The sequence below is a fragment of the Podarcis liolepis genome, assembly GCF_965112155.1.
Source record: "Podarcis liolepis genome assembly, chromosome: 4".
Lineage (NCBI taxonomy): Eukaryota > Metazoa > Chordata > Lepidosauria > Squamata > Lacertidae > Podarcis > Podarcis liolepis.
This window is the reverse complement of record NC_139558.1, coordinates 26,897,276-26,914,479: the sequence shown is the minus strand read 5'-3', so window position 1 is coordinate 26,914,479 and position 17,204 is coordinate 26,897,276. Positions and strand designations below refer to the sequence as shown.

The window sequence follows — 17,204 nt, the reverse complement described above, 5'->3', positions numbered from 1 at the left end:
GAGGGCATGCCCTTTGGAGAAGCCCTTCAGATTGTTTAACGAAGCAAAGAACTGGAAAAGGACTTTGTTCTTCTTATCCACATCTCAGATCCATAGCATTTAGCAGCACACTAATGAATCTGGTGTGATGGGTGGGAAATATTCTTGATGTAGCCACTGCTGCCAAGAGGTGGCAAATTTTGATTTTTTTTTAGTTTTTACTGCTGAGGATTATATATATATATTTGGAAGGACCAATATGATCTAGCATTTGATTAACAGATTCATTCTTGTTACTTATTCTGATGGGTTTTTCCTTGGCAAGAATTAAATCCCATAATATTGTATCTGAAAACAATTTGTGTCCATTCTGAGCTGCTTAAAATGTTATCATACCTACATACATCCAGTGTACTTTATTTACAGAAGACTTTATTGTCCAGATCAGAGAGCTGTGCACACACAAGACTCCTACATGTGTGGTCTACCTCAGTTTTAAACTGAAGGTCCAACTCCAAGCATGACAAGATTTCTTGGTAGTGGAGGTCTTTCTGTCCCGGTTAACTAATTAAATGGAAGAAGCCCTAGCACTCCAGAGGCCCCAAATACACACGAGAGACCACACGCCTTCTGGCTCTGGGTGACTAGTGTGAACTGCAGCCCAATTCGCACCCCCAAGCAGCACCCTGATGGCCTCTAGGAATGAAACTACACGGAGTTTAACACAAATGCCTTGATAGGTGCTAGGAGAGAACCAAGCACAGTGGTACCTCTGGTTGCGGACAGGATCCATTCTGGTGGTCCGGTCGGATCCCAAGGTTTCCGCAACCTGAGGACCACTTCTGTTCATGCGTGGGGGGGAGAAACCCAGTAAAATACTTCCGGGTTTGCCGTGCATGCATCCTGAAGTTTACGTAACCAGAGGGTTACGTAAATGGAGGTACGACTGTAGTTGTCAAAGCTATGGTTCATGTTAAAATTAGAAGTTTAATGTTTGCATTAATGCACTGTTTGTATGCGTTGAAGTTAAAACGTATGTAAAGGTTTGCATTTGCAAGGCAGAGAAGTTTACATTAAGCAGGAGGTTCCACTCTAGGTGAAAGCGGAAGGCTGGTGTTTGCCCTTTCCATAGCCTAAAGCTGCCGGATGACTCACTGCTGGAAACCCTGGAAACATGGGCTGCAGATCTTGCACAGGAGGAGTAATGGCTAGCAGTAGCAGCAACAGATGAAATGAAGCGCTGCAGTAACCTTAGGATCTCTCTGTCTCTGGGAGCAGAAAGAGGAAAGTTTAGGGGACTTAAAGGACTGAACTACATTGCCTGCTACTTTGAGTGTGCTGTGTTTACTTTGTTTCTTTGTAACATTTATGTTTTGTAACTAATATTTAAGACTGTTCTTCAGTAAAGCTCTGAAACTCATTCTTGGGGTGGAAAGCTCATTTATTTCTACACAAGGTCCATATCAGAGATTCCACTGAACAACTCTACCAGTTCATACATACATGTGCATCACCTGATGACTGTCACATGTACTTGTGAATGCTATGACAGATATAATGCCACATATGATCCACATAACCTCAAACACAATTCACGCATTCAGGGCAAACGGGTTCTATGTGGGAAGGAGCATTCAGTATGAAGGTTTGTAGGGAGGCTCTAACCACATGTTTCTGAATGCGTTTGGAAGCCTCCTTGCAATAAAGAACCCTGCGTTGTCGGGATTTCTGATGTAGAGAGGATCATAAGCAAGGCCACCTAAACACACTAAGAATCCTCCTTCAGACCTTCACACTGAATCTGGGAGTGAATGTGTGGGAATGTTTGAGGCAGGGCTTGCGTGAACACCACCAAAATCCTGGGAACTGTAGTTCACCCCTCACCGAGCTACAATTCTGAGCACCCTTAACACACTACAGTTCATTTTTCAGGTGGAGTAGTGTGCTTTAAATGCGTGCACCCAGTCTAAGTAAGAGGAGAAGAGGAAGGATGAAATGGCAATGCCCCTCATTCCAGAGTAACACTGGAAAGTGTAGCCTGGTGGGGTAAACTATAGTTCCTGGCGTTGTTTGGGGGAAGTCATGTGTTTTAAATGGTGTATATGCAGGGTCAATGGCCAGCTTTCTTGATACAGTTTCTCCACCACTCTGTTTCTTTGTGCTTGTGTCTATCTGTCTGTTCACCACAGAAGAAACACAGTTTTCTCCTAAGCACCATCTTGGACAGGGAGAAGGAACAGAAGGGGAGAAGTTTCCCTTCTCTGTCCACCCAGCTTTCCCCTGCCTACTTGCGTAGATGAACAAAGCAGGATGTTCACTAATTATTCTTTCAAAATCGCTACATCTCCAGGAATATGGAAAGTCAATTATAATTCTACTTTCAGCAGAAGAGCAATGAGAGGTGACACCATCCACAATTTGTAGAGGACATTGAAGTGTAGGTGGGTTCCCACGAGGCAAGACGCAGTGATAACAGCAGACATCCTACTGGTTTATTATAGAAGTGGAATGTTCTGTGCTGCTCTCTTATTTCTCATTCTTTCCTGCTGTTCTGAGAACATTAGCGTTCATGGTTAAAGATGGGGGATTTCACCTACCTGAATGTTGCATAAGAGCACATGAAAGTCAGAGCTCTTGACTCTGCCCTGGAAAAGGTTCATTTTGCTGCTTCGACAAATGCCTTCCCTTTTTTCATGTGGTTAAGAAGCCGTCAAATAAAGTATGATGAGGTTTTGGCTTGTAACAATGACTTTGACCTATGTGTAATAAATCTCAGAGAGCAAGCCTGTTTCGGAAAGGCTGCTGCTACAGCTAAAATGATGCTGAAACACAGCGCCCTGAATCAGTGATAATGTAATCAGTAGCAGGGTGTGAAAAGAAGAAGAAAAAGATTTGCTTCATTTAAACAAATAGCAGTTACGAACACAGAGGAAATGGTATATTAAGATATCTAAGCACAAATGATAAGGAACGCAGAGGAAAATATAAGAAATGGAAACGAGAAGGCAGTTGAAGCTCATGAGATACAAAGCAGAATTGATTGTATATTGTGACTTAGCCGCAAGCTCAGCAAAGCTAAGTTTCGGTGCTTGCAAATCCCTGATTCAGCTATTGCAAATGCAACCATGGAGAGGGGAGAGGTTGGCTCCAGTTCTGCCAACATAAGTCTGCATTGCTAAGTTGGTAGAAGCAGGGAGAGGATGGATTGATCAGTACAGAAACTCACATCAGCAGAAATCTGCAGTTACACAAATAGTGGCAGCCCTACCCTATGAAAGTTAACTCACAAGTAAATGTTTACTTGCTAAGTTTGATAAGATGTGTGCTTACTTGAAAGATAATCCTGCTGTGATCAATAGGGTTTCCTTCTGAGGAAGTATGTTTAGGATTGCAATCCTACCTTCCAAGTTAATATGCATGTCCACAGTAGTGATGTATGGAAGTGAGAGCTGGACCATAAAGAAGGCTGATCGCCGAAGAATTGATGCTTTTGAATTATGGTGCTGAAGGAGACTCTTGAGAGTCCCATGGACTGCAAGAAGATCAAACCTATCCATTCTGAAGGAAATCAGCCCTGAGTGCTCACTGGAAGGACAGATCCTGAAGCTGAGGCTCCAATACCACCTCATGAGAAGAGAAGAGTCCCTGGAAAAGACCCTGATGTTGGGAAAAATGGCGGGCACAAGGAGAAGGGGATGACAGAGGACGAGATGGTTGGATAGTGTTCTTGAAGCTACCAGCATGACTTTGACAAAACTGTGGGAGGCAGTGGAAGACAGGAGTGCCTGGTGTGCTCTGGTCCATGGGGTCACGAAGAGTCGGACACGACTAAACGACTAAACAACAACAAGATGCATGTCCACTGCCATAATGAATTCATAATAATAAGGTGGACACTGTTTGGATAATTAAGGTGCTTATAGGAACAGTGCCATGATCAGAAAAGTTCTCATGTGCAATAACTTCCCAAGTAACAAAGCCAATATGGTTCAGTGCACAGTTTCCAGAAGGCATAAGATCCAGCTTAATTTAAGGATGATAACAATGAGGCTACACAAGAGAAGGTGGCATGGTATGGCTGGCTGGACTAGTCTCTCTCTCTTTAATAGGATTGATATTTGCATGCAGTGGTTCAAGGCACCACTTGCGTTGCTGCAGTTTCCGAGATCTGTAAGATCTGATTTTAAACTGGAATAGAAGCAAAAACCGATAACAGAGTTCCTAGGCATTAAGAAAAAAGACAGCTGAAAAGTTTTAAGTCAAAAAGATCCTTCCAATGTTGCATACTGTTAAATTATAAAACAACCTCTAATCCATATACGCTATGCCAGAAGTATTACTAATCAGATTAATCTTGGTTTCTAATACATGATGGTTTGAGCAAGTAAACAACATGAAAGAAATAGGATTTTGATTTCCAGGCTCTGTGGCATGAAAGATTGTGGTATGTGCTCACTTTTTCAAGATTTCCTTTTGCTGTTCAAGGGAAGGGAGCTCAACACAGAAGGAATTGTTCCTGCCTCCTGCATATAAAGTTGCATTTGAGACCGCTTCAGTCATTGCTCATATGAAGAGGGCAAGTGAGTACAGATGGAGCTATGAGTCAGTATTCAGCTGTAACTTCTGTAGTAGCAGTTTTCTGCTCATTGAGGAGCCTTGTGTGATACTGAATCCTCCAGTCAGGGACCTCAATAGGGTGGGAAGTCTACAGCAGAAGTTCAACCTCAACATGAGGAGGGTTTCAAGAACAGGCTATCGGGAGCACGACAGAGTGTTAGGGTCCATGAGCACACCCCAATTTGCGACCGGAATTGTGTGAAGGGCTAAGTCAGTGGTGGCCAAACTTGGCCCTCCAGCTGTTTTTGGACTACAATTCCCACCATCCCTGGCCACTGGTCCTGATAGCTAGGAATGATGGGAGTTGTAGTCCAAAAACAGCTGGAGGGCCAAGTTTGGCCACCACTGGGCTGAGTGTATCCTCCAGGTCCTAGTGTATAGATTCCTTCAAGATAAAGTGCAGATGATTGTCTACTGAGAAAAAGTAGTGGAGGAAAGTGAATCACACTTTCCCATCTGATCAGAAATCCAGGGAAGTAGGAGAGCCACATGATTCTCCTCTCAGCTTGAAGGCAAGGCAAGAGAGCCTATAGCAGCCAACCAAGCAACTCAATGAACACTGCAATAAGTTAGCGATTAGCGAACCATCATCATCTCTATCGACTCATTCTGATAAATGAGGGAGAGAAATCAATACCCTCCAACTGACAAAAATGGCACAGGAATGCGAAAACGGCACCTCTTGCTCTTTACAGCCTACTCCTAATGTACAAAAGCACACAAGCACAGAGAGTATTTTTTAAAAAAACTGCCAGGAAGGAAGCAGAAGTCAAGGAACAAGGAAAGGAGCAAGCGGATCCAACCAAAGATTCCAGTCTCCGGATTAAGCGCTCGCATTTTGGAGTCACACTGTGTGTATGTAACTTGCACTTTCTAATGTATTTTTAGTTATGGGTATGCGTCAACACTTGGACACCACAATAGAAATTTTGGATTAATTCCCTACTCCAACCCCTGGTCATGGTATTGGTTTAGGTCCCCATCCACCACTCCACCCCAGCCAGGTTCAAAGGATTGCTTATCCTCTTATTTTGCTAGTGCCTTCCTTTTAAAACTCGCAGTTGTCATTGCACATACAGCTACACAGATATAAAGTGATAATTTGCTTTTGTCTATAGGCAACCCCAGTCCCTTTGATAACAGCTGCTGGTGTGGCTCCATCTCTCTGGATGCACTTTCTTCCCTTATCAACCACTACATGAGTCTGCGCTTGAGGAGTTAATCAATAACTAAGGGCTCACTAAACAAATATCCCCTTGTCTTGAGCTATGACTGGCCAAGAATGATTACTCATTTACGAGTATCATAACTTGGTTGCTAAGCAGAGTGAACAATGGGAATTCCGGTACAGGGTTTCAAATCAGCATGCCTTGCTGCAAGCTCAGGTTGTGGCCGTTACTATTTATGTTTTCTGAACGTTTTATATTTTTCACATTTCAGACCCTCTACATTTCCATAAGCAGTACACAAGGAAGGTAGAAGACTTTGACAAATAGAATGCTGTCCCCAGCGAGGTCTGCCTGGCGAAACGTTAATTTCAGAGCCAGGTAAATATGTATCTCTTCTCCCAGGCATTTGACAGATTGTCATGATTTTGCTGCTTACTGATTATATGTTTGTGCGGCTGTTTTGTTGGGTCTGTTTTTATTGCGGCTGGCGGAGCAGGATGGGGGAGCATTGCTCATCTGGCTTCCCAACAGGGAGGTCATTGCCAGCAACTGAGAGGGAGAAGGGAGAAGGGAGGAGAAGGGAGAAGGGAGAGGCAGGGGGCAGGGGGAGGTCAGTGCAATGTGGGCAGAGCAGCATGAGAGTTGGCTTGGTTCTGCTGTTGCACCTGCAGCAACCTCGATGTTGGGAAGCCAAGTAAGCAGTGCTTCTCCACCCTGCTGCTGGTCAGTTTGATGGGATATTCTAGGGGTTGTTTTTTTATAGAATTGTTGAGTTGGAAGGGACCCTGAGGATCATCTAGTCCAACCCCCTGCAAAGAAGCAATACGCAGTTGTCCCAAACGAGGATCGAACCTGCAACCTTGGCATTATCAGCACCACACTCTAACCAACTGAGCTTTCCAGGCTGAAGGTTAAAAAATTAAAATAACTTAGCAGAGGATGGTTAATGCTTTTAAATTTGTGTAGGTCGCTGGGAGATTCCTTACATGCCAAGTGATTAGCAATTATAATGATCATCAAAAAGGGAGTAGCGGTGAGACTTAACACATTTGTACATTTTAGAAACTGCGGCACAGCATTCCTGCAGGTGTTTAATGCTTTCCCACAACAGAGCTGATGAACTGCACAGATACAGGGAACAAGTATGTTGGACTGGATTTCAGTAGATGGGGTGGGATTCAGCTTCACCCTCTTCCAGTTGTTCCATCTGTGCAAGCACCCCAGCTCGCCAGAAATAACAATACACCATGTCCTCCATCATGTGCTGTTTTGGGAGGAATTCTCCCAACCACCTGACTCAATTGCAGGGGGAGGAGCCAGAAAGCCCTGCCGTGGAAGTGGAAGTCCTTCCATAGAGCTTTCACTGATGGGGTTTGTTGGGTGAGACCCACACATGGGATGGTATTCAACTACGTTTGACTTAGAGTAGACCCATGGAAATTACTGGGCCTTAGTTATGCTCCTGGAAGACTCCCTGTAAAAGACCCTGATGTTGGGAAAGATGGAGGGCACAAGGAGAAGGGGACGACAGAGGACGAGATGGTTGGACAGTGTTCTCGAAGCTACCAGCATGAGTTTGACCAAACTGTGGGAGGCAGTGGAAGACAGGAGTGCCTGGCGTGCTCTGGTCCATGGGGTCACGAAGAGTCGGACACAACTAAACAACTAAACAACAACAACAACAACAACAACAACAAGTTATGCTCCTTCATTTCAATGTGTCTATTCTGCAGGTGGCACTGTGGTGTAAACCACAGAGCCTAGGGTTTGCCAATTGGAAGGTTGACAGTTCAAATCCGCACGATAGGCTGAGCTCCTGTTGCTCAGTCCCAGCTCCTGCCAACCTAGCAGTTCGAAAGCACATCAAAGTGCAAGTAGATAAATAGGTACCGCTCCAGTGGGAAGGTAAACGACATTTCCGTGCACTGCTCTGGTTTGCCAGAAGCAGCTTAGTCATGCTGGCCACATGACCCGAAAAAACTGTCTGCGGACAAACATCAGCTCCCTTGGCCAGTAAAGCGAGATGAGCGCTGAAACCCCAGAGTCGTTCGCGACTGGACTTAACTGTCAGGGGTCCTTTACCTTTATCTTAACTCTGCGTAGAACTTAAATATCACCTATGTGTTCTAAATTGGATAGCCAAGTACACTTTTTTCAAACATCACAGATTCATGTCCCATAGAACAGCCCATCACAGCTGAGGGCAATGATTTTCAAACTAGCACCAACAGTCACTTGGCAACCAGGACTTCACAGATGATTGGCCCAACCTTCCAATGGGTGCCAACTAGTTGAGATAAGGCCAAACAGCAATGTATGGGCAAACAGTGGGAAAGGGTGGCTACAAGACAAAATTAATGTGTGCATTTTGACCTGAAGCTGGTCACAGCTGGGCAAGTCTACAATATTTTCCTCCCAGGTACAGCCCAATCTATTTATGTTTATACAGTGCCTTCTCTGTTCCATCTTAAAAGTTACAAAACACACATTTGAGTTTTTCCATCAGGCCCAGTGCAACACCTTTTCCTTCTCTTCCCTCCTCACCTTCCAGCCTTCAGGTTTCTGAATCTAGTGGACTCAGAAACTGGCACATCTTTTAACTGATGCCAATAAAATAAAGTACGTTCATCAGGCAATGGCTTTTCTATCCTGCTTTGCCCCACCCTCCAGCCCTGAAACCCTTTCCCAAACCACAACTTCAAGAACAGCAGAAGCAGCTAGGAAGAGAGAAGCTCAGGGATTATTTTTTTAAAAATTAATTTAATAAGTTGTGTGCTCTTGTTTCTCAATTTGATCATTTGACATGGTTTTGTATGTTTTGTGCTATTTATGCAATTGTGATTTGCTGTTATTTTTATTGAGTATAGATTAGTAATTCTTTATTGTAACTGATAAGTGTAAACTGTTTAATTATTATTTGCTGATGTTTATTTTTACTGTCTACCGTTACGTAGATTCTAATGGATTATTGAATATTGCTTTATTTGATATGTTGTTTATTTTAAAGTTATTGTGACTTTTTCTATTGGATCAGAATGTTACTATTCATGTTTGATGCTTTTATGTGTGTTGGAGGGCACCCAGAGCAGCTGGGGCAACCCAGCCAGATGGGCAAAGTATAAATAAATTGTTGTCATTGTTTAGATCATTCACTTTGTAATCACAGCAAGGTCCCTACCAGTGAAGAAGTGAGCAGTCTGCAATTTTATCCCTGGGTGGAGCTATCGAATGACGCTATTTCATTACAAGATGCCTCATTCCAAGGAGTTTGTGGGTTTATATACCTTATTAATTTTTAAAACTGTATCCAAGGTGGGAAGATTCTCATTATCCATATAAATATTTCAGTTCTTTCTTATTTGCATGTCACAGAGCTTATGGTTTCACAGATATTTGAGGGAGGGGTGACTGGAGAAGCGGAGGAAAGGCTGAAAAATGGGCTGGACCAATCGGTTGCTGCAAAGCAAAGTAATTACAACTTGGCTCTGCTGTTGCACCTGCACCACACCTGCACCTGTACTTACAAATTTCCTACTCCGCCACCCACTGGAGACATACAACTGTAAATTGTCAAACAATCTGAGGTAATAATAACCTAAACTTTATTTTTTGCCAGTGTTGATTTAATACTGAAACATAAGTCCAATTCTGGTATTCAAACAACATGTGAGAAGAAGAAGAAGAGTTTGGATTTGATATTCTGCTTTATCACTCCCCTAAGGAGTCTCAAAGCGGCTAACATTCTCCTTTCCCTTCCTCCCCCACAACAAACACTCTGTGAGGTGAGTGGGGCTGAGAGACTTCAAAGAAGTGTGACTAGCCCAAGCAGCTGCATGCGGAGGAGCGGAGACGTGAACCCGGTTCACCAGGTCTACTGCTCTTAACCACTACACCACACTGGTGAGGGTGGGGTGGCAGAGATGGGGCACATCAACCCTGTCCCCAGTGTTTCCATCCATTGTGCACCACCCTGACCTTCCAGTATTAAGTGGGAAGTTCTGAGGGGGGGGGGCATCTATTGAACATTCAGGTGACTGTATTTTAAAGCCCCCAGACAATCTGGAGCCCAGGAAACTCAAGGTTCCTGATCATGTGGAGCATCCAGCTGGACATGGTTCAAAGGCCCCCTCAGATGTTCCCACTTGACATGAAAAGGTCTTGATGAGGTTGGGGTTGTACGTGCCTGCAGGTGCCAGTGTGCCTCCAGAGGCATGCCATGGTACCAGACAGCTAATTTGCTCCGTTCCACATCAGATTACCCCCTTGCCCTAAATCAGATCAAAATGGCTTCCTGGCTGCTCCTTGGGCTGCCTGGAGTTCCTTGCAAGGCCTTTGCTGTGCTCACCCCCTTCCATTCTTTCTGGACAGCAGAAGGCCTTTGGATTACATGGAGGGAAGAGAGAAGACCACTGGTGCATAAGCTGTGCCCAATGCCACCTCCTCTCCCTCCTTCCATGTGTGTCCACCCCACCCAACAGCTGACTGATGCAGCTGAATGACAAAGCTACACCCAGCAGCTACACCCATGCATTGCTGGATAAAGGTCTTTGCATTTAACATCTGCTGCAAATAATGATATTATTAAAATTGTCAGAAAAGTAATCATAAAAACACAGTGGTAAGAATGAGATACAGTGGTACCTCGGGATACTTACGCTTCAGGTTACAGACTCCGCTAACCCAGAAATATTACCTCAGGTTAAGAACTTTGCTTCAGGATGAGAACAGAAACCGCGTGGCGGCAGCGGGAGGCCCCATTAGCTAAAGTGGTGCTTCAGGTTAAGAACAGTTTCAGGTTAAGAATGGACCTCTGGAACGAATTAAGTACTTAACCCGAGGTACCACTGTACTTGCTTCTGCCCTAAGGACTTGGTAGAATAAAAACCCTTTAACCATAACAGTCACTCTGAACCTGGTGGGCCTATCTTAGGACACAATTCCACACTCGTGAAAAAGCTCTGCTCCACTGTGGCTATCAGTCTAACATCTTCCAAAGGAGCACCAGGAAGTGAAGAACCTATGGCTGCAGTGTAGTAGTGCCACATGAGGGCGAGTGTTCGATTCAGTTGCTTGGTCAGATCTCCTGACAGGCATTTTGAGGGATCTGCCCTCTTACAGCAGCCAACCAAGCTAAATGCCAGAAGTGGATCAGTCCTTGCACTTACCTGAAAGGTAAGAACAAGGACCAACTGTTCTGCCTAAGGCCATAAACACTTCTCATTTGATGAAGATACTAAGTCAAGAAGCTTATGCCAGGAAAGGCATGCTGTAAGATTATCATCAAGGGACGCGGGTGGCACTGTGGGTAAAACCTCAGTACCTAGGGCTTGCCGATCGTATGGTCGGCGGTTCGAATCCCCATGGCGGGGTGAGCTCCCATCTTTCGGGTCCCAGCTCCTGCCCACCTAGCAGTTCAAAAGCACTCTTAAGTGCAAGTAGATAAATAGGGACCGCTTTCTAGCGGGAAGGTAAACGGCGTTTCCGTGTGCTGCGCTGGTGCTGGCTTGCCAGAGCAGCTCCATCACGCTGGCCACGTGACCCGGAAGTGTCTCCGGACAGCGCTGGCCCCGGCCTCTTAAGTGAGATGGGAGCACAACCATAGAGTCGGACACGACTGGCCCATATGGGCAGGGGTACCTTTACCTTAAGATTATCATAAAACCCAGGCAATTAAATCTGTAAGACTGCTATCCTACATACACAGACCGGGGAGTATGTGTCCTTGAAGAAAGAGAGCCTTAGTTCAAAGTAAATATATCCATGTTTGAGCTGCACAGCTGTGATCCAACACACACTTACTTGAGGGTTGGCTCATTTGATTTATGGGACTTGCAGCTGAGTAACCAAGTTTAGGAATTGTCAGCACCAGCCACCACTGTCTAGAATCCAAGTGGTAAGTTTAAGCAGCATGATTGTAATATTTTTCCCTGTGGCTTACCCAGCCACTTATAACTACATATCAGTGTTGGAAATAATATAAATATTTGTACTAGAAATTTTCTCAAAACTATCAACAGTCTGCTCCAGGATCATAACTTTTTCAATATTTTAAAAGCAATTGCATTTATATGCATTTAAAATGTTTGTTTTATTTTTGCAGAATGCAATAGTATTCTTTGATTGGGTAGTGAAAATGTAACTTTATCAGTCAATGCTGAAACTTTTGGCTTTAAGTAGAAAGAGATTATATGTCTGTTCAAAGCTCAGTTTATAGGTATCTACCTAGTACTAGATTCTGATGGTTTGGGGGCAGAAAATAAGTTGTAATTACTCTCCCTTTGCAGAATATGCCAGCCCAAAATATCTATCCTTTGTAGAAATGAGGTTTTCATTATTCATGTCTCTTTCTGTATATAATGCATATCCTAGATTGCATACATGCATAATTCATTTTCCAATCCAGCTAGTAATTGCTCTAAATTTTGTTTTATTTCAGTTTTGAAAATGAAGTAGTCAAATTTCCAACTTGGAAAGAGAAAAATCAAGAGTAACTGAAAAAGCTGTTCAAATAAACAGGAAATTCTAGGTATGATCCAGCCAAATCCCACTGATTTCAATGGGAGTAAAAAAACAGACTTAAAGTTATCCCACGGAAATCACCAAGATTTAAAAATTGTTCACTTTGGCTAAATTAGGTTCTTTGATTGATAAAAACCACTTTTTCAAAATCAACTTATTTTACTTCTCTCATGCTTTAGAAAAATCTTGTCACAAACGTAGCATTTGCTAATGATACAAAATGCAGTTTTCAAGTTTTAAAACACCCCATAAACTTAAAATCCATAAGCCCAGAAGAACCACCGTCTGCCCAGCATGGTGATAAAAACACAGTACAGTGGTACCTCAGGTTACAGACACTTCAGGTTACAGACGCTTCATGTTACAGACTCCACTAACCCAGAAATAGTACCTTGGGTTAAGAACTTTGCTTCAGGATGAGAACAGAAATTGCGTGGTGGTGGCGGGCGGCAGCGGGAGGCCCCATTAGCTAAAGTGGTACCTCAGGTTAAGAACAGTTTCAGGTTAAGAACGGACATCCGGAACAAATTAAGTTCTTAATCCAAGGTACCACTGTATAAAGAGACTAAAATGGTACCATCATGTCAGCACCCTACTTAAAATTGCTCCTTAAAAGTGACAGAGCACAGATGGAGAAAAGATGATTTGTTGACCAATATTACCAACCAGGTTTGCCTCACGCCACATTTTCTTGGTATACACAGAGTTAAGCAGTGTTTCTAGCACTGCAGCAGTCACAGGGCATTTTTTTCCCCTTACCAAAGTTGGTGGACATAACTTAGAGAAACTGTCCCACTAAGGTCAGTGCTGGTAGTGGCTTTCACAACCAGCACATAATCCAGTCAGTTCTCTTTGAAATAGTTCTCTTCAGAGGAATAGGCTGGAAAGTCATTTTTAAAATATAGCATCATTGAGAATGCTTTATTATTCAAATACTTCTTGCCCAATGCTTTATTTTCTCTACCTTTGCCACATCATTTTTCAAAAAAAGACACCCAATCATTCACCCCTGTAGCACTTCTGTCAATTTTCACAGCTATTTTATGCAATGAGCTAACTTTTAATTGCATTAGATGCCTGCAATATCCAAAATATTTTAGAGTGCCATTTGATGGCAAAATAAAAAAGAGTAATGTCCTTCAGAGGAAATGTTTTCAATTTTAGTGACATGTTTAGTGTTATCCTCTTAGTATCATTTCATACAATTAATTTTTAAAAATAAATCCCATTTTCAATACTTTCCCCCTCAGCAGAAAATAAATGTTTAATAAACCTGAATAAAGTTAAGTCTGACGAGGGCACCTGCAACCATAAATTCTCAGCAACCAGCCTATTGGAAAATGTAATGCTGCCGTGTCATTAAAGGGGAGAAAAACTTTCAGAGTTCTCAATTTTTCATACTGTTTCACAATATTAGCGTGAACCGATAGCATCTAAAATATGTGTTTTGACAAAAGTAATTAAAGGGTGGACATTTTGAGTTATTCCTAGATTTGAAATGAAAGCTTGTCTCCGTTATTATATCGCATCCATCAATTGTTTCCCACTTGGCGTGACCTTAAAGCTACTCTAGCATAGCGGCGTCACCTTGAAGGCAAATTCTAAAACTCATTAGAAGTCACTTCTTTATTTCCCCAGCAACTCTGTTGGCTAGAACAGCAGCAGGTAAACGGACTCAGCGGATTTTAAAGGGAAAGGGTGGAAGCTTCTGGCAGAGAGCAGGACCTCTAAGCAAAGTCAGTGTCCATCAGGCACATAATATAAGTAAATTAGGCAGCAGATTCATCTATCTATCTATCTATCTATCTTTAACTATAAGGAATGTCTGGGGGGACTTTGAAGCAAAGCATTTGGGGACATAGCCACAATGGCTTTGCATACCCTTCAACATCTTTCATATGAAAATAGGGACGTCCTAAATAAATAATGGCCCCAGCCACTCTGGGTTGCTTCCAACGTATATAAAAATATAAAAAAATTAAACATTAAAAAATCCCTTCCCTATCAGCCTTCAGGTGTCTTCTAAAGGTTGCATGGTCACTTATCTGCTTGGCTCAGGGGTTGCATAAGTCCATACCCTCCAATGAAAATAGGGACGTCCTACCATATCCTCCAACATTTCTCCAATGAAAATAGGGACATCCTAAGGAAAAGCAGGACATTCCAGGATCAAATCAGAAACCAGGAGAGTTTCTGTAAATCCCAGGCTGTCCCTGGAAAATAGGTAAACTTGGAGGGTCTGGCTTTGTCCTACCACCGCTGTCAGTATACATCTAAAACCAGTTGCTGGAAATTGGGAGGGGGGGGCAGAGTGCTGCTATTGCTTTCAGGTTCTGCTTGTGGGGTTCCCATGGGCATCTAAGTGGCCACTGTGGGAACAAAATGCTGGGTTAGAGGGATCTAACAGAGCAGGGGCTCCTCTTAATGTTCATAGTTAGCTCGCCATCAAAATGGAAACAGACGGGGGAGGTGTTTGACAAACATGGGCTGGCAAAAAGTCAGCTCCCATCAGGGACAGAGTGCCAAGCATGGGGCTAAAATAGAAATTAAGGAAATGATGGCCACGATGCAGGCTTTATGCGATTGCATGGCAAAGGTTGAAGGGAAGGTCATAGGAAGCGAGGTGCACAACATGGTGGCTTAGGCAGCCACAGCCACTGAGAGGACACCACTGCCACAAACTGCCATTGCCCCTTTTCCAGATGGTTAAAGGTAAAGGGTAAAGGGGACCCCTGACCATTAGGTCCAGTCGTGGCTGACTCTGGGGTTTGTGGCGCTCATCTCGCTTTATTGGCCGAGGGAGCCGGTGTACAGCTTCTGTGTCATGTGGCCAGCATGACTAAGCCCCTTCTGGCGAACCAGAGCAGCACATGGAAACGTTTACCTTCCCGCTGGAGCGGTACCTATTTATCTACTTGCACTTTGACGTGCTTTCGAACTGCTAGGTTGGCAAGAGAAGGGACCGAGCAACAGGAGCTCACCCCGTCGTGGGGATTCGAACTGGCGACCTTCTGATTAGCAAGTCCTAGGCTCTGTGGTTTAACCCACAGCGCCACCCGCATCCCTTTCCAGATGGTTAGAAGGACTCAATTGGGCTTAGATGTCCAAGTTCCCCAAAGGAAGCCATGTGACTATATGAAGTTGCCTTATGGAGTCAAGAAACCAACCACAACATTGGCCTATCTAGTCTGGTCTTGCCCAGCTTTTTTGATCATGGTTTTCCAAGGTCTCCTGCTCTTTCCTGGTCTACTACTGGGACATACCATGTGAAGTCTACCATCAGGTTATTGTCTCTTCCGTGAGTGTAGCCAAGGGGGCGGGTCAGGGAGGGGCAGCTGCCCCCCAATCAATAAAAAGCAATAAAAATACAGAGCAAACTGAGGTTCTGCCTGCCCCTAACAAAAGGCCTGACCCCCCCCCCCAAATCATGGCTACACTCATGGTCTCTTCCCAAACTGGGTCCTTGCTCAACTCAGAGATACGGACAAGGATGAAGACCAGAAAAAGCTCAGTGCATGATGGTGATTTTTACCCAACTTTTTATATTTGGCTTATGAAACTATATACGTTCAAGCAATCTGGCAGTTTGAAGCAAAACTTTATTTAATAAATAGATCCTTGACTGCATGCTAAAAACATTAAATAAAATGAAAGGACAAGGTGAACACCCGCTTTGTAACCCCAACGTATTTAGAAGCTAATGAAATGAACCTTTGTGTAGGCATTGATGATGAAGAAAAGCTGTCTGCAGCCAAAATATTATTCGCCCACCCATATGGATTTCTGTAAATGCACATTATTCTGCAAGCTTTTGGGAAACCAAGATAAAGCACATTTATGTTGTTGAAAATGATTGCATACTGTGAACTACTGTTCTCATGTCGGGGTGGGGGGAATTACGTCCCAATTGCTTGCAGAAATTCAGGTCATATGGTCAGCACATGAATTAATTATCTCGTTGTGACTGATTGGGGTTAGAGCAAATAATGGCTTGTTAGCATTCAGCACCCTCAGCAAACTGTAGTTGGCATGCCAGGGCATAGTCCTGCCCTTTCCCATTTAACTCTTTCTCCTTTTCTTTTTCAGTCATGCTGCACTATTTGATATCACTAGGAAAGGAAACTACAAACGCAAAATGAAGGTTCAGAAAATAGTAGCTGCCATTACTCTGCATAAAAAACACACATTCCTCTCATCTACTGGATTGCTCGGTTTCAGGAATAGCTTTCCTGGTTCATACAGTGGTACCTTGGGTTACAGACGCTTCAGGTTACAGACTCCGCTAACCTGGAAGTAGTACCTTGGGTTAAGAACTTTGCTTCAGGATGAGAACAGAAATCGTGTGGTGGCAGCGGGTGGCCCCATTAGCTAAAGTGGTGCTTCAGGTTAAGAACAGTTTCAGGTTAAGAACAGACCTCCAGAATGAATTAAGTTCTTAACCCAAGGTACCACTGTATCTAAAGTTTACTTACAGACATGAAAGGTCAAACGGAAAACTACACATTACACAGGAGGGAACTTACACATCACCCTCCGCCAAGTGGAAATGCATCACCCCATAAGATGAGGAAGATCCAGATTTGCACAAGATTTATGTATGCTAATAAATATGTATGGGTGCAAATCGAGAAATAATTCAATTAAAACAATGCAAGTATTATAAGCACTATAATTTAAATAAAAACACATTACATCTCACCATAGTGGAGAGGACTGTGATTGGATAAGCTGTGTTCCTGCTTGGTTTGCTGTCCAGGTGGTAACTTTAAGGCCCTGCTCTCTCTTTTCATGGTTCTTCATCTTTCAACTCAACTTGGACCCTTCAGATAGAGGACTGTTCTTTGATAGCTCTTCAAACAGAGCATTGTCCTTTTGTAAAACAGAACAGGTTGTTATCCTGCTCACATCATCAGGCACAAA

General features: G+C 43.4%; 1 long non-coding RNA gene across 2 annotated transcripts; it reads left to right on the top strand.

Annotated features, from left to right (window-relative positions):
* The first annotated feature begins 5,973 nt into the window (after positions 1-5,973).
* On the top strand, positions 5,974-16,521 carry LOC310706111. 2 transcript variants are annotated; one of them, XR_014525688.1, is made up of 3 exons: positions 5,974-6,143; positions 9,155-9,349; positions 16,371-16,521. It is a non-coding gene; the product is annotated as an uncharacterized lncRNA (long non-coding RNA). The 2 variants fall into 2 exon arrangements; XR_014525689.1 differs by lacking the exon at positions 16,371-16,521 and adding an exon at positions 12,202-12,577.
* The last annotated feature ends 683 nt before the right edge of the window (positions 16,522-17,204 follow it).